Consider the following 25,262-nt stretch of genomic DNA (forward strand, 5'->3'; position numbering starts at 1 on the left):
AAGCAGTTTTGTTGAAAGAAGCTGTTATAGAATGAAGTCGTTAGGGTATAATTGGTTATAAAATAAACAAGCTTTCTAAAATCTGTATTAAAAAGATAAGATGCATACTCACTTAGGTTTAACCTCGGAATCATCTATTATATGAAAAAGGCTATATTTATATAAACCGAAGTTATAAGATATACTCACTATAGATATTGAAAAAAAATTTTTTCAGATAAGTATACTAAGGTTGAGATTTTTTCGCTTGAGGTTTCGCCCACGGACTTTCGCTGTACTACAATCAGTATAATAAGTTAGTTGGTATTAATAATATTTTTGCGTAGTGCATGGGTTATGGGCGATTGGTAAACACCACTATCTTCTATAATTCTCTAAGCAAAAAGTAGAGAAAACTAAGAAACAAAGATTAATTTTATTCTTGGTTGAAGAAAAAATTTGCAAAATCGTTGAAAATGGCCCTATTATTTGTTGGATTTGAAGAAAACCCCAAAATTTGTGGATAGGTATAAGAAATCAAAGGTGGGTGGCTAATTTTGTTGAAAGAAATTGTGATTTAGATGATTGAGTTGCCTAGATTGGTGAGATAAGGGAAAAATGGAGAAGATGAAGGGGAAAGAAGATTTGCCCCACACCCCTCTTGATGCTCTCTCTTGAACCCGAAAGAAGGCATAGGATGACAGATTACTTTCTTATCTGATATCTAACTACCAACTCCCTAACCTCACTTATCTAACTTAATACAGAGATCTTAATAACAAACTTAAGCCGAATGTATGGCTGAGGTGTGATAAGACCATTGATCTTAGGCAGCACCTGACTTCCTTCTTCTACTACTGAAGGATAAAACATAAAGAAAGAAAAAATGAGTGTTCACCGAAGCTCACTGATCGTAGGCTAACGATCGGTGCATAGTCTATACGATAAAGCAGCGTTTACTAACGATCGAGCACAATCTTCTATATTGATAGACCAAGTGACTTATCTTTCCAATTGCTTGAATCGTAAGTCCTTCAGTCTCTTCCTAAGCCAAGATCAAGATAAGGCCATAACCTCTTGGATTTCTCACACCGAGAATACCAAGGTAAACATCATGGTGGTGTCCTCACTCATATTTTGTGGAATCTGAGTTAGGCTCGATTGTTTTCATGGAGGTTGTGTTTCATTGGGTGTTCGAGCTGTTTGGTAGGCAAATCTGTTTCATTTGCGTTCGAGAGTTGCTATGGATGTGGTTGGATTGGTTGAGGAATCTTGTAACAAATGGTTTTTTAAAAGGTATTGCATCCTCTATCCTTTTATCATCTCTTTAGAAATGCTGTAATTTTAGTTGTGCATGCCTATTTTGTTTTCTCGTTTAGACTGTAATTTTTGTGTTTCAATTTGAATGAAATTTGGATATGATCTCTTTCCGCTACTCTTGGAAATTTCTCGTGTTTGATTTCCTTCAATTGGTATCAAAAGCAGGTTGTTTCTGATATTCCAAATACCATTTTCTATTTCGAACTTTTTTACAGTCGTTTGATGGTAATTATAATGGTATTTGCGTTTGAGAGTATAATTCATTTGTGGATTGCTTGAATGGAGGTTTTACGGATGGTTTCCTCTGTTTTAAAGCCTTTCTTTTAAGATTTCAAAGTGGTTAATTTTGTAAGAGTCTCTGCGGTAAATTTTCTGGCATAATTAACAAGCAATCAAATCCTAAAAATTCAAAGTTTTGGGTTTATTGAATCATTTATGATTAAAGTTTTGAAGCAATGGAGATGCGGTTTTCTCATCGAAGGAAGACAGACCAAAGGTTGGTGGTATCGTGTAGCCTAAGGTAAAAAATCGTTTGAGATATTGGCTAAAACAATCATGTAGAAAAGTTAGCGCGATCATGTAGTATTTACTAAAACTATTCATATTAAGCTAGGGTAAAGCATTTTTACTTCTATCGTTGTAGCGTTGTGGTCTGCTCGATCGTGTGGACGCTGGCAGGTAAACCGGATCGCATTTAGAGCCAATTTATGCTTCATCGTTATAAAAAGCGCCAGCACTAAACGAATCGTTGTCAGTTAAAGCATGCTTTCATCGCATAGGTCAGCTGATTACACAAATTACCCAGTATACGATACCTTGCGCATTTTTCTCCGTGAATCATTTAGACGATTTATGCTTCACTGCATCGTTGTCATTTAGTCAATCATTTAAGGTTTGCGTTGCAAAAAGATTGCGCCGTTTGCCAACGATCACGATGTCTTCATTTTGCTGCAATCGCATAGTCAAAAGGTACACGATTGTTGGCCAAGCGATTGTTGCAAGCTCAAAGAAGCGTTGGTAAAAAACGATTGAATAAAGCAGTTTACTCCTATGTGTAGGCGATCACAAGGAATTTAACACGATTAAGGAGATGCGTTTCTTCGCCCGGAACGGGTCAAGACCCCAGTTCGCTTCTTTAACTGGGAGATCATTGGTGCTTGCTATAGTTAGCTTTTATTTTGGGAGTGTTTTTTAAGGCTAATTATCCCGGGTTCATCAACTATTTATTCTAATGTTACATGAGGATGTATGTTTGGTTTTTATGCAACATAGTGTATGAACATATAGATTTGAAAAACCCACCTTAAGTTGTTATAATATAAGAGTTATAGTATATAAGTGTTATAAGTGTTATTAATTATTCATGCATTTCGATATGTTATAAAGTGTTATAATATAGTCTTTGGCATGAGGAAATTACCCAAGAGGCATGCGTTCTATGCATCATGAAATATAAAAAGTTATATTTAGTGCATGTTTTAGTAAGCATTTTTTATGGATATTCTTCTATTTACTATAAGATGTTATAGTATAAGGGTTTGTATGGAAGTATGTATGGCTTGGTTTGTTGCTTTGTGATATATATGTGTTATATAAAAGTAGCAATGGAATGAAACAATGCATGAAGCATGACACATCGACTAATTTATAAGAGTTATGATTGCCTTCTATGTATTAGCTTCACATTGTGTTGGTTTTAGTTAGTTTCTGATTATAAGCTTATAATGAAAAATTAAAAAACATAAAATCGATAAGAAATAGTTGCATGTGAGACTTAGGGGAACTCATATTTTTAAAAGGAGTCTTAAAATTGGAATTGAAGATAGCAACCTAAGTTCAAGTTCTTAATTGGAGATAGAACATACTGAAGTTTAATTCTTTTAAAATCGGTTTACATAGGATTAAATGAGATTGGCATAAAAGATTAATTTGTATTAAATCTATCTATACAGAGGACCGTTTGTCTAAGGTGAGTTTTGTCTTAGGCTGGGGTACTTAAGGCTGAACGGAAATGGAACACCCCTACTTACGGGAACCTACCTAGAAAGGTTTGAATAAGATAGATTTCTGGCAAGCATGTGCGACAGATTGATTCAACGAGTTACTTTTGGGCAAACCTTAAAAAGGTCACTTAGTTAAAATCCTAGCCGTGTTTTTTTCTAAGTAAAACTAAACCCATAGGTTATAAAATAATCAGTGGAAGGAAGAGATATTAATATTGAATATATCAATCTGATTCCACTCCACGTTTGTCCCTGAACTGGTCAGCCGTGAGATTCATTTGCTTGGCCTCATGGTAGCCTTGGGAAACATCCCTCTTCGGATGGTCTTTACATTGGAAGTCAATACAAGTGGACGGAGAGGTATTATTTATAATTAAGTGGGTGGAAGGAGGTGTGTCAACATGTCCATGTGAGTCTCTTTCAGGTTGGGTTCGCCCACCGTTGGAGATCTTCTCAATTAACTTCTCGTGGTGCCCTGAGAGCCGTCCCCATTGAAATGTGTAACGACCCGAACCCCCTAGGACTTAAGTAAGGCTGTTTTACTAAATAAATGCATGCACATCAATTTTGGAAACGGACGCTTCAGTTTTTTGAAATAAATTACTACTTACAATAAGAGAAGTTCAAAAAGAACATTATTAAATGCAATTGTTAAAACAATAATAGGATACCCAAAATTCTTAAAGACTAAAACAAAAGTATTATAAAGAGATAATTCCTTAGAAATAAATTTCAACAGAAAACTAAATATAAGGGGAAAATAAGGACTTCAAATTTTAGATGCGGGAAGCGAAAAAAAGTTCTAGTCCAGTGACACGATCGACGAATTCTGGGCTGCGCTATCGGCCGTTGTACAATCCTTTTTTTTTACCTTTCCCTTGAAACATCAACATAAGAAAGAATGGAGTATGAAATACTCCAGTAAGTTAACCCCACCACTGGGGTCAGGCTAGGCATCTATGTTCTCTAAATTACCCAACATTTATGGGCACATAAACATATGGAACAACCAAGAGGACTGAGTCCTATCCTATTGTAGTTAAGTATCCCACAAAAAACTGTGGTTGAAACCCCGAAACGGAACACAAAACTGCGTGAATCCCTAAGGAAATACACAAAACTTGGTGAATCCCGAAAGGAAACAACAAAACTGTGAGTTGAGATTCCCGATAGGAAACACAAAATTGCGTGAATCCGCGAAGGAAACACAAAGCCGGTGGGAATCCCTAAAGGAAACACAAACTGGGAGTAATTCCCAAGAGGAAACACAAACTGGTGAATCCTGAAGAAACACAAAACTTGGTGAGCATCTAAACTAAATCAATGAGGATATTCCACACAATCTCAACTTTAAGAATCAACATCGTTACAATTCTTAAAACATTCATGAAAATCCCTTTGATACTGATGGCTCCATCACATACACATTGATTATTAACAACATATTTCATACTACATTCATTATACCTTACATCATTAATTCACAGCATGCAGTATGCATCAAACTACCAGCCAGATAAGATATCAACAGTATGAAAAAAACACCATACCATCACATACTAACGACCGAAGTACCTAGTCGTATCTTTAAAAAAAAACAGGGGACCCAAGGCCAGCCGAACATACTTTGATTCAGTCATACTAATCAGTTCAACATGCTAATACTTTACTATAACATGCGTACACCTTATCACGTTGAGCATACAAATTTAAAAAACCTAGCCACCGTGGGGCAGTTCCCAATGGTAAGAATTACTTACCTTCGAAATAAAAAAATTATGTCTAAGCGGACAAGAAAATTAATTTCCCTCCTAGGCTTAGACTGGATCTTTGAATTAGGCCTAAAACATAATCCCAAATTTTACCAATTAAATAAAAAGAAGGGCTTTAGTTCCAGGCAAACCAAATTAAACCAAATATTCCCAATAATTCTTACCCAAAAGCTTGTCGAAACCACAACCAACAATCCTCTTGACAGCACTTTTAACTTCAAAGCTTCTCCAAACAAATATTGTGTCCAATAGGTTTTTGAAGGCAGAATACCATTAGCCCATAAATCCAATTAAAAATGTAGCACAATCTTACTCCCAAAATCCACCCAAGTTCCGGACTGACCTCTTTACTAGTTTCTGACGACCTTTACTGTTGGCAGTACAAAATTGACAAGAAAATTGGACTGTCCATCCGAAGCCAACCCTCCCCCACCCCCCCATTGCGTGACTGCTCGAACTCGAGATTCTGGGGCATCGGAACCTGCAACCCACGAAGAACAAAGCAGTGGTGGCGTTTGCGCGACGATATCGTCGGGATTCGACGATCAGAGCGTGGTTCTGATGCGTGACATCAAGTGGCTGACTGTCTGTGGTCCAGATGAGTGAAGGTGCGCGATTGCAGCCGACGTTTCAGATCTGGGCAGTGAAGGGATGGCGCCGGTATCTGAGGTTAGTAGGGAGGGTTGTTGCGGCGGGAGATTACAGCGAGCGACGACTGAACCGGAGCCGGACAAAGCTGTGGCGAACGGACTCTCGACGGAACCAACAGGACACCTTTGGATCTGGCTCTCGACAGAAATGCCATGCGGACGAGGCGTCTGCTACCAGTCCGGCGCAACTGAGGGCTATAATCGCCGACTGCTCGGTCGACGTCGGGTTTTCGACAAAAGGACTAAGCTGTCTGTTGATGGCTAGGTTTTCTCGGGGGGGGGGGGGGCATGCGGTGAGGTTGAAGAAGAAGATTTAAGTTTTTTTTTTTATAAAAAGGAAAAATTTTTAATTAATAAAACCAAAACTAAAAAAGGAAAATAAAAATAACTTCTATTTTATTCCTTTCTCCTTATTCACTTATACTATTAATTCGTTTCCTTCCCAAAATGAAATTAAAATTTCCTGTCATTAATTTCCCAAAAATTTGAATAAATTCAACGCCAAAAATTAAATTCCGCAAATACACTTGACTTCCAAAATTCCAAAAATGCCCTCGTCAATAATAAAAGAAAAATACTAAATTACACAAAAAATAAAAATATCATTTGGGGTGTTTACAGAATAAGGTTTTGTGGCAGTTGGTCAATATCCAAGTGGTAAACTTCTAGAAATGGATAGAGTCACTTAGTTTTGCCCCAATCAGATTTTTTACCCTTCGGATTGGGTGCTTGGCGTTTTAAACACACTCTAAGGGCCCCTAAAAATGACCGGAGTTCACCTTGGGGTAAAACTCTAGGGGCCTAAAAAATGACGGAGCCCATTACTTACCGAGAAATTGTTAAAGCAAGTTAATGATTTATTTGACTAAATCAAATTGACTGGGCTAGTTCATTATAGGGAAGCCAGAGTTGTTCTGTATTAATGGCGGGTGAGAATGTTTCAACTCAGAGGAGGGATAATTGACCACCCTTTCGGCGGCTTGTTGTCTAAGCCCTTTTGAAAGATCATTACCCAAAACTAGTTGTCCACACAAAGGTTTCATTTCAGTTTTGCTAAAACCGTATTGGATCTTTATTTTATTTTCAACAAGTATTTGCTAAAACCTAATGTAGGTCAATGTGTTTGTTTTACAGTGACATGAATTATTGTTCCGTTAGTTGCTTCTAGTTTGAACGATTACTACAGTTGAAAGAGTGGTGTTAAAAAACATATTTCGTTGGCGTAAAACACGACCTCGAAGTGTCTATGGTTGAGGAGGTTCCTTCAAGTTTCCCGACCCCCTGATTGCAACCCAACGAAGTGTTCGTAATGCATTATTGAGGTGTGGCATGAAAGGCTAACTCGTTGACCCCGACTTTTCACATATTTGGCTAGGCATACCAAATGGCCATTAGCAAGAGGGTTGATTAACCATGGTCATTGCACATGAGGATCATGGACTCTTTGAAAGAATTTTTTGAACATCAGTCGCACTTTTGGAGCACAAAGGGAATGAATGACCAAAAAACCAGTAAGTGTCAGTTCATAAAGATAACCTTCAGGGTAGAGGAAAGCAAGTGTTGTTGACTCTGACGCCGTTCATCACGAGAAGTGTTCTCTGAAATTGGAACTTGAGCTTATTTAGTTTTCTGATACTGATACCCCACTTACTCGTCCCAAAAGAGGAAGAAGGTCTTAAAGGACAATAAATATTGATTTATTTGTCTTCGGAGGACGTGTTTGGTAGAGAATGATGATTCTGCCTGGATAACCTTGATTCAGGTGCTACTAATTCACCGGGTCAATTCTTTCTACCAAGTATTTAGTTCCTAGGAAAACGTTTATAAGAAGAAGAAGTAACTCTTCGAGTCGTACTGGTGAGGTTTTCAGTTGTTGCTATAGGCAGACTGGAAGTTATTTTTAGACAAAGAAACCCGTTATTTTGTTACTGGATAATGTTTTTGTAGTTCCTCATATCAAGGAGGAACTTAATCGTAGTTTTCTGTGTCTCATTGAAAACAAGGTTTATTACCGATTACCCTTTTTTCTGAGAAGTAGTAAATTGTTATTTTTCAAAAAATTGGTATAGAGATTGGTTTTGGTTTCCAATGGGGAAAATAACTTATATGTACTAAGGTCGTTAGTCATTAAAAGTCTTAAATTTAATATTGAAATGCTTCAATACAACAATAACTGCTAAAAAAACCAAAGCGTTTTCTCGCCTAAGGAAAATGCCCATCTTTGGCAATCTACCAAGTTAAGTCACATCATCTCAAATAGGACTTGAGCAGTTGGTGAAATGTTGGACTTCTAAAGAGTTTTAGGAAGAAAACTTCTGGCCGGTATGGGTGAAATCATGCCTTGAAGGCAAGATGACCAAATTGCCTTTTACTGGGAAAAGATATATTAAAGTCAAGGAACCTTGGAGCTTATACATTCAGGACCTTCTGTGGTCCGATGAGTGTTAAGGCTCAGGTGGGTATGAATATTCATCTCTATCATAGATGATTATTCAAAGTATGGGATCTGCTACTTTAATGCAATGTAAGTTCTGAAGCTTTTGACAAGTTCAAGGAGTATTAAAGGCTGAAGTTTGAAAACTTGCGATTTCATCCTGGGTGGAGTGTAATGGGACCTCTGAATTCCAAAACTTACATGATAGGAACATGGAATCATGTCCCAACTTCTCGGGGGCCCCAGTACACTCAATAGAATGGTTTGTATTTAGAAGAGAGAAACAAGAACCTTGTTGGACCATGGTTCGGTCTATGATTGAGTACATTTTCAACGAATATTCCCCTTTGAAAAGTGTTTTTGAAACACCTTTTGAGCTATGGAGAGGTCGTAAAAGGGTAGGTCCGCCACTTCAGATTTGTGAGATGTCCGACCCATGTTGGCTTTGTTGGTAACCCGAAGGAACGTTGCGAACCGCGGTTCGAAAGTTTTCCTCTTTGTAGGCTACCCCAAGAAAACGAGGGGGTGGATTACTTCTATTGATCCAAGTGGAGAACCCCAAAATAGTGTTTGTGCTCGAAAAATGCTATCTTCTTGGAAGAATAGCACATTAGGATCATAAACCCACAAAATAAAAGCTTTTTTTACGATGAGATTTCTAGTGAGACTTTCTGGAGGGGATTCCAACAAGGGTTGTTGAACAGACTAATAGATCCAAAAAAAGTTGTTGATGGTCGATTCATCTAGGGTCAACCATCTCTTTAGAGTTGAGAACTTGCTCGACATAGTGGGATGAGTTATTGAACCACCACATCGCTATATGGGTTTTGGACTCAGCCCAAAACGATCATTTCTGATTGATGGAGTCGAGGACATCCATTGTCTTTTACAAACAAGCAATGGGAGGATGAAATTCCTCTCTCTTCTTTTTGCACGAGTTTATGGATGATAGTAAACACCATGCGACCAAATTGGCACCGTTGTCGGGGAAGCCAATTAGTTCTTCTTAGTTAGTTTTAGTTAAAGATTATTTTGCTTTAATTTGTTTTCTTCTAATGTCAGTTAAACCTGTCTCTTATACACATCTAGATGTGTATAAGAGACACACCGATGAGGGGTATTATGGTCCTTGGGACTACGAGCCTCACCATTCTTAGCGGGGGGAGTCCTTTGACCATGGATACTTAAGATGGCAACAGAGCTTTGTCAGCCAATATTTCACAGTACCACACCAGTCGACTCACGCTCAGTCTTCAGGGTCAGGTATGTCTTTAGAGGCTTTGGTTATAGAGCTTGCTGACAGAGCTTTTAAGTTTGAGTAGGACAACCTCTGTAGGTAGCAAGAGTTTGAGTGCATCCAATAGAAGAGTCTTTGTCTGGAGGAAAAGGCTAGAACTGACTTGGAAAGCCTAAGTGACCTTGTTGCTCGGCTTGTAAGTTCAGTTGGGAGGCCGGACGAGCCGTTGCCAGACCACTCCTTTGATTTTCTAGAGGCCTGAAGGCATGAGGTAGTCCACATCGATGCAGTGGATAAGTAGGAACCACTTCCTCGATATTCATGTCCAGGTATGACTTTGGAGTTTTTAGCTTTTGAACTTGCTAATAGTACTTCTCAATTTCAGTAGGATACAACGAAATTTCAACAAGATTTTCAAGTTCGACTGCAAGGATTGATCACCCATGTTGCCCAGCTGAACGAGGCCATGCAGAAACTTGAGAGAACACCAGAGCAATCCATCGTCTATATCTCAGAGGTAGAATTCCTCGAGAAGTGCTACTACTGTAGTGATGATGAGGACGTCACTTCATGCTTGCCAATTTATGAGGTTAAGAAGAATGTTAAGCCTAAATCTGATGAGATCCAGGTGATAGAATTAGAGATCAAAAGACTTCACCTTGTTCTGACTCCTAGTATTTCATATATATTCGAGTTTTGTTCCCCCAGTCCTCATGAGTCTGTTGAGTCTTTTCTTTCTTTGGACTCTTTTGGGTCATTTGAGTCTTTTTATTCTTTCTTTTTTACCTTTTTTGCATATACTAAAAAACTCAAATTTGACTTGTCTGGTTCTCTTCAAAAGATGAGAAGCCTTATAGCCTTACCGGGCTATATTGACTCATCTAAGAAAGGACTAGAGAAATACAAGAATTTCTTTGTACTTTGACAGGGGACAAGTCACGTCGAGCAACCAATATTAAAAATTTGCCTTTCCTTGAGGGAGCCAAGTGGAAAATTTACTGCTTTCTAGTTTAACTTATTGTTTTTCTTTTGTAGTTTTCTTTCCCTCTGCCCTAAAGAAGAAGAAGATCAATTTAAGATAGCCCTCTTACCACCATCCCATGTGTAGAAACGTCATCAGAGGAGGTTTTCTGTTCCCTTGACTATTTTATTTTATTGGGCTTAGATTAGAGATGCATTGGGGACAGTGTATCATTTTTAGTTGGGGGGGGGGGGGATTGTGGTGATTTTGGGGTCCTTGAGTGCTGTGCTTCGACGATGTTTGTGTGCTTAATTTGCTTACTTGCTCTATTGCTTGGTTTGTTATGATGAAGTAGTTGATGACACACCCTTTTCGTGATTAGGTTTGCATGAAATTTGTTTAAAGAGCATGATATGATTTTTAGCCTATTTTAAAAACTTTTCTTATCTCTCATGCATCTTTAAGTCCTTTGTCCAATGAAATTAGGACTTGCATGCTTAGGGTGGTGTTATGGGGCTTATATTTTGTTGTCACCTCAGAAGGCCTAGGTGATACGTATTAAGTAACTGAAGCTCAACCTAGTAATGCATGCCTAAGTTTTTGCCAAACTCTTGTTATGTATTGTAAAAGCCAAGTGTAAAGTATGTAAAAGCAAGTTTGTAAAGGCAGAGTGTGTTGTAAAGTAAAAGCCAGTTTGTATGTTTTTTTAATGGGATTAATACTCTTTCTTGGGATATGATTAACCTGGGGTGGTTATGACACCCGTAGTTTCCCTCTGAGCTAAAGTACCTAGAGAAATGGTAAGCTTCGTCACTTGTTAGGAGACATTGCTCGTAGTTGGATGACTCGCATGACACCCATGTGGGCAAGCCAAATGAAGGTGATGTGTCTAGATAAAGCTTCGTCTTTTGTGTAAAAAAAGGGGAGGGGGGAGAGAGGGGAGAGGGGGTAAAATAAAAGTTTGATTACCTTAAATGTGCCATTACAAGTTGAGTTTAGGAAGCTTGGCTTTTGAACCTTCAAGCCAGTGTAGGGGGAAAACAAATTGAGAGCCTTATAAAACCATTTCGAGTTTTTCAAGCTTAATTAATAGATATTTTGACTCACTCAGCATGAGTAGAATTAAAATCATTTTTAAACGTGTTTCATTGATTGATTGTAATCTGATTATATTTTTTATTGCAAATCTCATCCTTATAGACTGTTGAAAATAGAGTAACGACCTTTGTGATGGAACAAGCATAACTTTCTGTGTGAATGTTTGATTCTACCTTGTTTGATGACGATCAAGAATTAAGTTAGGGGTATTTGATAGTACCGAAAATGTGCTATTTTCCTCTTCTTAATTCTAGGTCGTTACTATGTTTAATGTGTTTATTTGATGATTAGAAGCTAATTTGAGCAATTAGGCTTCAAAAGAAGCTATGTTACAAGCTATTTGGAGTTAATTTGAAGCAATAGAAACTAATTTGAGCAATCGGGCTTCAAAAGTACGTGAACGGACAAAAACACCCCTAGACGGAGCAGTACAACGCTCAAACGAGCGTTACGCAACACTATAAGGCTGTAGCTACTTATTTTGTGCAAAATAAGGCAGCGTTGCGATGCTACATGTAGTATTGCAATGCTACAAATTGAATACAGAAGCGTGCTGCAAAGTAGATAGTGTTGCAATGCTACTCATAACGTTGCAACGCTACAACTTTCCATCTGTGTAGCGTTGCAATGCTCCACTGCAACGCTGCTCTATAAATACAAGTTTTTTCGTTTTAGGGCAAAGAAGATGCCCACCTTCAGCCTACAACCGATTTTTCCCTCTCTTCCTCGTTCCACTCGTTATTTGGGTTTTTTTAAATAATTTATCAAGTAGATGCCGAATTGTAGCTTCTCGTCCTCCATGGGAAGGTAAGATTTTGGTTTCTTAGTTTAGGGATTCGGAGGAACTCAATGTAATTTTGTGAGATTTCAATTTAATGATGTTGGATTTTATGTCCTAAACTTGTAGTTTGTAAATTAATAAACATATTCTTTTTTGTTTTTCGATAAATTTGTTATTGAAATTGTAATCTTGAATCCAATAAACTAAGGTCCTGAGGCTATTGAATGTAGTTTGAACTTTATGTAGTGACATAAATGTGGATCAAGTTCAAATATATAGCCAAAATAGTCTATAGTATATGAATAAGGTTGGGCGCCTTATTCTAGGGACACTATGGATGCGGCCCACTTTGTAGTTAGTACAAACGATGTGATCCTGAATCGTTCATATAGAGATATGTGAGTGGGGGCATCCTATGCAATAAGTTTGCATAATACTGAACCATGAAATAGTCACTTTTTACGTTCTAAATGCCATTTTATGTATAAAACTGAGTATTTCGTTAATTGATGACCTAGATAACTTAATCTTAATCCTGAGCTAACTATGAACTCCTGTTCACTCGGAATTATCCTTAAATCTGCATAGGTGAGGGCAGCTCATCATCGCTGGCCCAATAAGCCTCCCATTTCAGGGGTAAGATCGGGTGGATAGTTGGGAACATAGGGTGCAAAACGAAATTCACTCCTACTCGTTATAGGGATAGTAGATAGGTTGTTCCCTTTAGTACTGAATCCAGGTCTTGAACAAGGGGCCCCACCCTCTCCTTGGCCCGAGAGGGATTCAATTTATTGGTTGGACCTTAAACCAATTGTTTATTAGAGGATCAGTGGAACTTAAGGAACAAGATGTAGTCTTGGGAGTAAAACGGTTTTTATGACCCAGCAGAGATTACGAACAACCTATGAAGGATTAGCTTACTAATCATGGTTATATCAAATGGACACAAATATATCTATAGCGAGAGGAGTGCAACTACGGGATTATAGTAGAATGACTTGTTAGATAATGAATGTTGATTAGCTCCGTCTAAAGAGTTTAGCTAGCTAATCTCGGATTGTTCGAGCCCATGATCTATAGGTCCATTAGGTTCCCCTACTAACTCATATGGAATAAACTTAGAACAGTATGATAGAATGATTCGAATTATTTGAATTAGGTGAAGAGAGAGAAACCGACAAGTATATGTGATATAGTGGTCGGATTTTCAGTTTAGAGATACAGCTTTAATATTTAAATGTGATTTAAATATCAAGAATATGAATACGTCCATATTCGAAAGCTCGGAAATAATGGAAATGGTCAAAGATGTAAAAAGTCAAAGAGTTAACTTTTTGACTTTGAAAAGTCAAACTTTGACTGACCTTATATTCAAATGTGATTTGAATTTCGATAAAATAAATGCGAATTCATGCTCGGGAGGTCAAATTTAGTCAACACGGGAAAAATCATAAAAAGTCAAAATGTTGACTTTTTGGTCAAAGTTTGACTTTGACCAAATGACTATTTTGCTCTTTGACTATAGTTAGTGGGAAAATCCAAACTTTTGTTAGATAATTCTACTAACAAAATAATGGACTAGGTGTTGGCTTATAGTGGAGACATTAAGCCCACTAAGATAGTGGATTATAGGTGTTGGGTTTTTATTGACTTGGTTCATGCAATTGTTGCATGGTTTTTTCTATAAAATGGGCTTTCATTTTTGGATTAAAAAGTTTTGCCAATTTTGTCAAATTTAGTTTTTAAAATTGGGCTGAAAAAAAGAAAACCCAAAAACCTCCCAAATTCCATCTTTTTTTCCCATCTCTTTCTCTCTCTCGGTTTTCTTCATCCACCGAGTCCCACAACTCGGTTCTAAGTCCATGGGATAGTAGGTCAACTCTAGTGGTGGTCCGTTCGTGTTCGGGTTGAGATTCAGTGAGGAAGTGAAATTTTCGAGAGCTACAAAGGTAATTTTAATTATTGTTTTTCCTTCAATTGCATGCATTATTTTCCTTTAAATTAAAAGCAATTAGAGTGTAATTAGGTCCTAATTCCACTGCGTATGTCTCGTGTTCCATCATTTGGTATCACAGCATGCTAGAATTATGCTCAATTGCTTTTGGTGGGTGTTGTTTTCCTATCTATTCAAGTGTCGAATGAAATGTGGACTAAAGTAGATTTATTATGATTTTGACATTGTTTTTTCTCTAAATTTCTTGTGGAAATTTGTAACTGCTCACATGTTTATGAGCATTAATGTGTGAAAAAGGGTCTGTAAATTTGTTGAATTTATTAGAGTTGAAATTAGGTTGTAATTTCTTGATTCCAAGAGAGAGAACAGCAGCAAATTGGAGAAAAATTGCATCATAGACCTGAGACAAGCTCCCAGAACTGACCGCAACCCAGATCTGACCCGGTTCAGAATAGCCCGCATGCGCTAGCTGTCGATGAAGCGTCCGACCCGTTCCGCGACCCAACCCGATTCTGCCTCTCGCTCCTCCCGACCTGGTTCGTAGCTGGCTCGTGCCTTCGTCTGCTCCTCTCGACCCGCGCGTTCCGTGGATCCAACCCGCTGCCTGCTCCTCGACCCGCGCTTTCCATTCGATCCAACCCGCCCGCGTTTCGTTGACTGTGCCAGCAAGCATTGACCAGCCTGTCCATATGGTTTGGACTGGTTCGTTTAACCGATTCAACATGGTTTTTGGAGTTTTTGGGCCGGTTCAAGATGGTTCAAAGTGTTTGAAGCCGATTCCGAGAAGCTGGTTGCTAAATTTTGTAATAAATTAGTTATTTATTTGTTTTTAATGTCAAAATTGGTCCACTTTAGTGTTGTTTACCTATTATGCATGTGATGTATAATATTGTTTGATTATGTGTGCATATAGTATGCCATATAGTTTTAAAACCCCACCATAGGAAAAGCATGTGACATGCATTTGTGATATCTTATAAGTGTTATAAAATATATACTATGCATGCTTAGTTTTAATATAAGTGTTATATTAAAGCATGTTTGATTGAAAGAAGCATGTTATAGATGAATGCTCTAGGGTTATAATTGTTATAAAATAACCTAGACTTCTAAAATCTATAACAAAGATAAGATGCATACTCACTTAGGTTTAACCTTCGAGCAATCCCAATTTTCATAGAAAATAGGTCGATATCTTATAAAACCGAAGTTATAAGAAAACTCACCCGACAAGATCTTGAAAAAAATTCAGATAAGATGACTAAGGTTGAAGATTTTTCGCTTGAGGTTCGACCACGGACTTTTCGCTTGTACTACCAATCAGTATAAATAGTTAGTTCGGTGATTTATAAATATTATTTGCGTAGGCATGGGTTTATGGGCGATGGTAAACACCACGCGACCACAAATCTCAAGCAAAAAGTAAGAGAAAACTAAGAAACCAAGATATTTTATCTTGGTTGAAGAAAAAATTGCAAAAATCGTTGAAAATGCCCAGTATTTCGTTGGATTGAAGAAAACCCACAAAATTTGTGGATAGGTAATCAAGAAATCAAGGTGGGTGGCTAATTTGTGAAAGAAATTGTGATTTTAGATGATGAGTTGCCTAGATTTGGTGGGAGAATGGAGGGAAAATGAGAGAAGAGGAAGAAGATTGCCACACCCCCTCTTGAGCTCACCTCTTGAACCCGAAAGAAGGCATGAGGATGACAGATATCACTCTTTTATTGATATCTACTACCCAACTCACCTTAACTCACCTTAACTCAACTTAATCACAGAGACTCTTAATAACAAACTTAAGCCGAAAGTATGGCTGTAGTGTGATAGACCTTGATCTTAGCAGCACCCTGGAACTTGCCTCTTCTACTACCTGAGGATAAAAACATAAAAGAAAAGAATGAGCTTCACGAAGCTCAACTGATCGTAGCTAAACGATCGAGTGGCATAGTCTATACGATAAGCAGCCGTTTACTAAACGATCGAGCACATCTTCTATATGATAGACAGTGACTTATCTTCCAATTGCTTGATCGTAGTCCTTCAGTCTCTTCCTCAAGCCAAGATCAGATAGAGCCCATAACTCTTGGATTCTCACACCGAGAATACCAAGGTAACCATCATGGTGGTGTCCTCACTCATTTTGTGGATCGAGTTAGGCTCGATTGGTTTCATGGAGGCTGTGTTCATTGTGTTCGTGCTGTTGGTAGCAATCTGTTCATTGCGTTCGAGAGTTGCTATGGATGTGTTTGGATTGGTTGAGGAATCTGTAACAAATGGTTCTTAAAAGGTATGCATCCTCTATCCCTTTTATCATCTCTTAGAATGCTGTAATTTCTAGTTGTGCATGACCTATTTGTTTCTGTTTAGACTGTAATTTTTTTGTGTTCAATTTGAATGGAATTTGGAATGATCTCTTCCGCTACTCTTGGAAATTCTCGTGTTTGATTTCCTTCAATTGGTATCAAAGCCAGGTTGTTCTGATATTCCAAATACCATTTCTATTTCGAACTTCTTTTACAGTCGTGATGGGTTTTAATGTATTGCGTTTGAGAGTTAAATTCATTTGTGGATTTGTTGATGGATGTTTACGGGATGGTTTCCTCTGTTTAAAGCTTTCTTTAAGATTTCAAAGTGTTAATTTGTAAGAGTCTCTGCGGTTTTTGGCATAATTAACAAGCAATCAAATCTAAAATTCAAAGTGTTTGGGTTTATTGAATCATTTATGATAAAGTTTTGAAGCATGGAGATGCGGTTCTCATCGAGGAAGAAGACCAAAGGTTGGTTGTATCGTGTAGCCTAAGGTAAAAAATCGTTGAGATTTGGCTAAACAATCATGTAGAAAAGTTATGCGCGATCATGTAGTATTTACTAAACTATCATTTAGCTAGGGTAAAGCATTTACTCTATCGTGTAGCGTTGGTTGCTCGATCGTGTGGACGCTGGAGGTAAACGATCGCATAGAGCAATTTATGCTCATCGTTTAATAAAAGCGCACGCACTAAACGATCGTGTAGTTAGCATGCTTCATCGCATAGTCACTGATTACACAATTACCCAGTATACGATACCTTGGCATTTTCTCCGTGATCATTTAGACGATTATGCTTCACTGCATCGTTGTCATTTAGTCAATCATTTAAGGTTTGCGTTGCAAAGATGCGCGTTGCACGATCACGTGTCTTCATGCTTCATCGCATAGTCAAAGGTACACGATTGTTGCCAAGCGATTGTTGAAGCTCAAGAAGCGTTGGTAAACGATTGAATAAAGCGTTTACTCTATCGTGTAGGCGATCACAAGGAATTGGTACACGATTAAGGAGATGCGTTTCTTCGCCCGAACGGTTCAAGACCCAGTTCGCTTCTTTGAACTGGAGACTCATTGTGCTTTGTAATAGTTAGCTTTATTTTGAGGATTTAAGGCTAATTATCCCGGTTCATCAACTTTTATTTAATGTACATGAGATGTATGTTGGTTTTTATGCCATAGTGTATGACATATAGATTTGAAACCCACCTTAAGTGTTATAATATAAGAGTTATAGTATAAGTGTTATAAGTGTTATAATTATTCATGCATCATATGTTATAAGTGTTATAATATAGTCTTTGGCATGATGAAATTACAAGAGAGCATGCGTATGCATCATGAAATATAAAAGTTATATTTATGCATGTAGTAAGCATTTTTATGCATCATCTTTATACTATAAGAGTTATAGTATAAGGGTGTATGGAAGTATGTATGCTTGGTTTGTTGCTTTGTTATATATGTGTTATATAAAAGTAGCAATGAATGAACAATGCATGAAGCATGACACTTCGACTAATTTATAAGAGTTATGAATGCCTTCTATGTATAGCTTCACATTGTGTTGGTTTTAGTTGTTTCCTATTATAAGCGTTATAATGAAAATTAAAACTAAAATCGATAAGAAAGAGTTGCATGTGGACTTAGGGGAACTCATATTTTAAAAGGGTCTTAAAATTGGATTGAGATAGACCTAAGTTCAAGGTTCTAATGAGATTAGATACCTAAGTTTAATCTTTTAAATCGGTTTAATAGGATTAAATTGATTGGCATAAAAGATTAAATTTGTATTAAATCTATCTATAAGAGACCTTTTGTCTAAGGTGAGTTTTGTCTAGGCTGGGGTACTTAAGCTGACGGAAATGGAACACCCCTACTTGGGAACCTACCTAGAAAGGTGAATTAGATAGATTTTCTGCAAGCATGCGACAGTTGATCAACGAGTTACTTTTGGGCAAACCTAAAAAGTCACTTAGTTAAAATCCTTAGCCGTGTTTTTTCTAAGTAAACTAAACCCTAGGTTATAAAATAATCAGTGGAAGGAAGAGATATATATGATATATCAATGATTCCACTCACGTTTGTCCCTGAATGTCACGCCGTGAGATTCATGCTTGGCCTCATGGTGCCTTGGGAACATCCCTCTTCGGATGGTCTTTACATGAGTCAATATCAAGGTGGACGGAGAGATTATTTATAATAAGTGGGTGAAGGGTGTGTGTCAACATGTCCTGTGGTCTCTTTCATTGGTTCGCACCGTGAGATCTTCTCATACTTCCTCGTGGTGCCCTGAAGCGTCCCCATTTGAATGTGTAACGACCCGACCCCCTAGGACTTAAGTAAGGCTGTTACTAAAATAAATGCATGCACATAATTTGAAACGACGCTCAGTTTGTTTGAAATAAATACTACTTAAATAAGAGAAGTTCAAAAGACATTTATTAAATGCAATTGTTAAAACAATAATAGGATACCCAAATTCTTAAAGACTAACAAAAGTATATAAAAGAGATAATCCTTAGAAATAAATTTCAACAGTAAAACTAAATATTAAGGGGAAAATAAGGACTCAAATTTTAAGATGCGGAAGCGAAAAAGTCTAGTTCCAGTGACACGATCACGAATTCTGCTGCGCTATCGCCGGTACATCTTTACCTTTCCCTGAAACATCAACATAAGAAAGAATGAGTATGAAATACTCAGTAAGTAACCCCACCACTGGGGTCAGGCTAGGCATCTATGTTCTCTAAATACCCACATATGGCACATAAACATATGGAACAACCAAGAGACTGAGTCCTATCCTATTGTAGTTAAGTATGCCCACAAAACTGGTGAACCCCGAAGGGAACACAAAACTGGTGAATCCCGAAGGAAATACACAAAACTGGTGAATCCCGAAGGAAACACAAACTGGTGAATCCCGAAGGAAACACAAAATTGGTGAATCCCGAAGGAAACACAAACCGGTGAATCCTAAAGGAAACACAAACTGGTGAATCCCAAAGGAAACACAAACTGGTGAATCCTGAAGGAAACACAAAACTGGTGAGCATCTAACTAATCAATGAGGATATTCACACAATCTCAACGTTTTAAGAATCAACATCGTACAATTCTAAAACATTCATGAAAATCCTTGATACTATGGCTCCATCACATACACATGATTATTAACAACATATCATACTACATTCATGTATACCTTACATCATAATTCCACAGCATGCAAGTATGCATCAACACCAGCAGATAAGATATCAACATATGAAAACACATACCATCACATACTAACGACCGAGTACCTAGGTGTATCTTTAAAAAAAAACAGGACCCAAGCCAGAACATACTTGATTCAGGTCATACTATCAGTCAACATGCTAATATTTACTATAACTTACACTTATCACGTGAGCATACAAATAAAAACCTAGCCCGTGGGCAGTTCCAATGGTAAGATTACTTACCTTGAAATAAAAAATTATGTCTAAGCGACAAGAAAATTAATCTCCCTCCTAGCTTAGATGGATCTTGAATTAGGCCTAAACATAATCCAAATTTACAATTAATAAAAAGAGCTTAGTTCCAGCAACCAAATTAACCAAATAATTCCCAATAATCTTACCCAAAAGCTTGTCGAAACCACAACCAAAATCCTCTTGACAGCACCCTTTTAACTTCAAAGCTTCTCCAAACAAATATGTGTCAATAGGTTGAAGCAGAATACCATTAGCCCATAAATCCAATTAAAATTAGCACAATCTTACTCCAAATCCACAAGTTCCGACGACCTTTACTAGTTCTGACGACCCTTACTGTTGGCAGTACAAATGACAAGAAATGACTGATCCGAAGCACCCTTGCGTGACTGTCGAACTCGAGATTCTGGGCATCGACCTGCAACCCACGAAGAGCAGTGTGGGTTGGCGAGCGATATCGTCGGGATTCGACGATCAGAGGCGTGGCTGAGCGTGAATCAAGTGGCGGCGACTGCTTCGTGGTCCAGATGAGTGAAGGGGCGATGCAGCGACGTTCAGATCTGGGCAGTGAAGGGAGGCGCCGGTCAGCGGAGGTTATAGGGGAGGGTTGTGCGGCGAGATTGACAGCGAGCGACGACTGAACGACCGACAAAGCTTGGGCGAACGACTCTCGACGGAACGCAACAGACACCTTTGGATCTGGGCTCTCGACAGAATGCAGCGGACGAGGCGTCTGCTCTGACCAGCCGGCGCACTGAGGGGCTTCGAATCGCCGACTGCTCGTCGACGTCGGGTTCGACAAAAGACTAAGCTGTCGTTGATGGCTAGGTTTCTCGGGGGGGGGGGGCATGCGGTGAGGTTGAAGAAGAAGATTTTAAGTTTTTTTTTTTTAAGAAAAATAATAATAAAACAAAAACTAAAAAGGAAATAAAATAAACTTTATTTTATTCCTTTCCTTATTCCACTTTATACTATTAAATTCGTTTCCTTCCCAAAATGAAATTAATTCCTGTCATTAATTTCCAAATTGAATAAATTCAACGCCAAAAATTAAATTCCGCAACTACACTTGACTTCCAAAATTCCAAAAATGCCGTCAATAATAAAAGAAAATACTAAAATTACACAAAAAAATAAAATATATTTGGGGTGTTACAGAATAGGTTTTGTGCAGTTGGTCAATATCAAGGTAAACTCTAGAAATGGATAGAGTCACTTTAGTTTTGCCCCAATCAGATTTTTTCCCTTCGGATTGGGTGCTTGGGGTAAAACTCTAGGGCCTAAAATGACGAGTCACTTGGGGTAAAACTCTAGGGCCTAAAATGACGGGCCATACTTACGAGAAATTGTTAAGCAAGTTAATGATTTATTGACTAAATCAATGATGGCTAGTCATTATAGGAGCAAGAGTTGTTCTGGTATTAATGGCTGGGTGAGAATGTTTCAATTCAGAGGAGGGATAAATTGACCACCCTTCGGCGGCTTTTGTCCTAAGCCTTTGAAGATCATTACAAAACTAGTTGTCACACAAGGTTCATTTCAGTTTTGCTAAACCGTATTGGATCTTATTTTATTTTCAACAAGTATTTGCTAAAACCTAATGTAGGTCAATGTGTTTGTTTTTACAGTGACATGAATTATTTTCCGTTAGTTGCTTCTAGTTTGACCGATTACATACAGTGGAAAGAGTGTGTTAAAACATATTTCGTGGTAAACGACCTCGAGTTTGTCATGGTTGAGGAGTGTCCTCAAGTCCCGACCCTTGATGCACAACGAAGTGTTCGTAATGCATATGAGGTGTGGATGAAGGCTAACTCGTTGACCCGACTTCACATATTGGCTAGCATACCAAATGCATTAGCCAAGAGGGTTGATAACATGGTCATTGCACATGAGATCATGGACTCTTTGAAAGAATTTTTTGAACATCAGTTCTCACTTTTTGAGCACAAAGGGATGAATGACAAAAAAACCAGTAGTGTCAGTTCCTAAGATAACCTTCAGTTAGAGAAAGCAAGTGTTGTTGACTCTGACGCCGTTCATCAACGAGAAGTGTTCTCTGAAATGGAACTTGGAGCTTATTTAGGTTCTGATACTGATACCACTACTCTCCAAAAGAGGAAGAAGTCTAAAGACAATAAATATGATTTATTTGTCTTGGAGACGTGTTTGGTAGAGAATGATGATTCTGCCTGGATACTTGATTCAGGTGCTACTAATCACGTCAATTCTTTCTACCAAGTATTTAGTTCCTAGAAAACGTTATAAGAAGAAGAGTTAACTCTTCGAGTCGGTACTGGTGAGGTTGTTTCAGTTGTTGCTATAGGCAGACTGAAGTTATTTTTAGACAAGAAACGTTATTTGTTACTGGATAATGTTTTTGTAGTTCCTCATATCAAGAGGAACTTAATCGTAGTTTCTTGTCTCATTGAACAAGGTTATACCGTACCCTTTTCTGAGAGTAAATTGTTTATTTTCAAAAATGGTATAGAGATTGGTTTTGGTTCAATGGAAAATAACTTATATGTACTAAGGTCGTTAGTCATAAAAGTCTTATTTAATATTGAAATGTTCAATACAACAATAACTGCTAAAAGACCAAAGGTTTCTCCTAAGGAAAATGCCCATCTTTGGCATCTACAGTTAAGTCACATCAATCTCAATAGGATTGAGCAGTTGGTGAAATGTGGACTTCTAAAGAGTTTAGAAGAAAACTTCTGGCCGGTATGTGAATCATGCCTTGAAGGCAAGATGACCAAATGACCTTTTACTGGAAAAGATTATAAAGTCAAGGAAACCTTGGAGCTTATACATTCAGACCTCTGTGGTCCGATGAGTGTTAAGGCTCGAGGTGGGTATGAATATTTCATCTCTTTCATAGATGATTATTCAAAGTATGGGTATCTCTACTTAATGCAATGTAAGTCTGAAGCTTTTGACAAGTTCAAGGAGTATAAGGCTGAAGTTGAAAACTTGCGATTTCATCATGGTGGAGTGTAATGGACCTCGAATTCCAAAACTACATGATAGAACATGGAATCATGTCCCAACTCTCGGCCCCAGGTACACCTCAATAGAATGGTGTATTAGAAAGGAGAAACAGAACCTTGTTGGACATGGTTCGGTCTATGATGAGTTACATTTTCAACAATATTCCCTTGAAAAGTGTTTTTGAAACACCTTTTGAGCTATGGAGAGGTCGTAAAGGTAGGTTCCGCCACTTCAGGATTTGGAGATGTCCGACCCATGTGCTTGTGGCTAACCCGAAGAAGTTGGAACCGCGTTCGAAAGTTTTCCTCTTTGTAGGCTACCCCAAGAAAACGAGGGGTGGATACTTCTATGATCCAAGTGAGAACAATGTGTTTGTGTCGAAAAATGCTATCTTCTTGGAAGAATAGCACATTAGGGATCATAAACCACAAAATAAGCTTGTTTTACATGAGATTTCTAGTGAGACTTCTGAGGATTCAACAAGAGTTGTTGAACAGACTAATAGATCAAAAAGAGTTGTTGATGTCGATTCATCTAGTCAACCATCTTAAGAGTTGAGACTGCCTCGACATAGTGGGAGAGTTATGAACCCACCACATCGCTATATGGGTTTGACTCAAGCCCAAAACATCATTTCTGATGATGGGGTCGAGGATCCATTGTCTTACAAACAAGCAATGGAGGATGTTAACAAAGATGAGTGGGTTAAAGCAATGAACCAGGTAATGGAGTCTATGTACTTCAACTCTGTCTGGGAACTTGTGGATCAATCTGATAGGGTAAAACGTATAGGGTGTAAGTGGATCTACAAGAGAAAACAAGGTGTAGATGGAAAGGTGTAGATCTTTAAGGCTAGACTCGTGGCAAAGAATTATACACAAGTCGAGGGAGTGGACTATGAGGAAACTTTCTCACCTGTTGTCATGTTGAAGTATATTAGGATACTTCTATCAATAGCCACATTTTATGATTATTAGATATGGAAAATGGATGTCAAGACTGCCTTTCTTAATGGTAATCTTGAGAAGACCATCAACATGGCTCAATCAGAGGGGTTCATAGTTCCAGATCAAGAACAAAGAGTTTGTAAGCTTAATAGGTCCACTTATGGGCTGAAACAAGCATCTATATCGTGGAACATTAGATTTAACAGTGTGACCAAATCGTTTGGCTTTGATCAGAATGTTGATGAGCCTTGTGTTTATAAGAAAATCATCAACAGTTCAATAGCTTTCCTGGTACTGTATGTGGATGATATCCTATTCATTGGGAATGATGTTGGTTTTCTGACTGACATTACAAAATGGCTAGCCGCATAAGTCCAAATGAAAGATTTGGGAGAGGCACAGTATGTTCTAGGGATCCAAATCATTCGGGATCGTAAGAACAAGAGGTTGGACTTATCTCAGGCATAATACATTGATCAAGTGTTGATCAGGTACAGGATGCAGAATTCTAAGAGGGGTTTATTACCCTTCAAGCATAAAATGGTTTTGTCTAAGGATCAATATCCTAGGACACCTCAAGAGGTTGAGAAGATGAGACTGATTTATTATGCTTCGGCTGTTGTAAGCTTAATGTATGCAATGTTATGTACTAGACCTGACATTTGCTATACAGTAAGGATTATCAGTCCTTATCAGTCCAATCTAGGATTAGATCACTGGACGACAGTCAAAACGATCCTCAAGTATCTTCGGAGAACAAGAGACTACATGCTCGTGTATGGAGATAAGGATTTGATTCTTATAGGATACACAAACTCTAACTTCCAGACTGATAGAGAATCTCAGAAATTGACATCAGGGTCAGTGTTCACTCTAAATGGAGTGGTTGTAGTTTAGCGAAGCATCAAGCAAGGATGCATCACGAACTCCACTATGGAAACTGAATACGTGGTCGCTTGTGAAGCTGCTAAAAAGGTTATTTGGCTTAGGAAGTTTGTTACAGATTTGGAAGTTGTTCCAAATATGTCTTTTCCGATCACTTTTTATTGTGATAACAATAGGGCTGTGGCAAATTCTAATGAACCTCGAAGTCATCATAGAAGCTAGTATATCGAACAGAATTATCATTTGATCAAGGAGATTGTGCATCACGGTGATGTGATAGTCATAAAGATTGCGTCGGAGTACAACGTTGCTGATCCGTTTACAAAGGCTCTCATAGCTAAAGTGTTCGAGGGTCATCTAGAGAGTCTGGGCTACGAGACATGTGACATCTTGTTTAGGGCAAGTGGGAGATGATTCTGGGGTATAGAGTATGCCTTAGTTTATTGTATATTGTACTTGT

This window comes from Benincasa hispida, chromosome 6 (assembly GCF_009727055.1).
Source record: "Benincasa hispida cultivar B227 chromosome 6, ASM972705v1, whole genome shotgun sequence".
NCBI classification, from domain to species: Eukaryota; Viridiplantae; Streptophyta; class Magnoliopsida; order Cucurbitales; family Cucurbitaceae; genus Benincasa; species Benincasa hispida.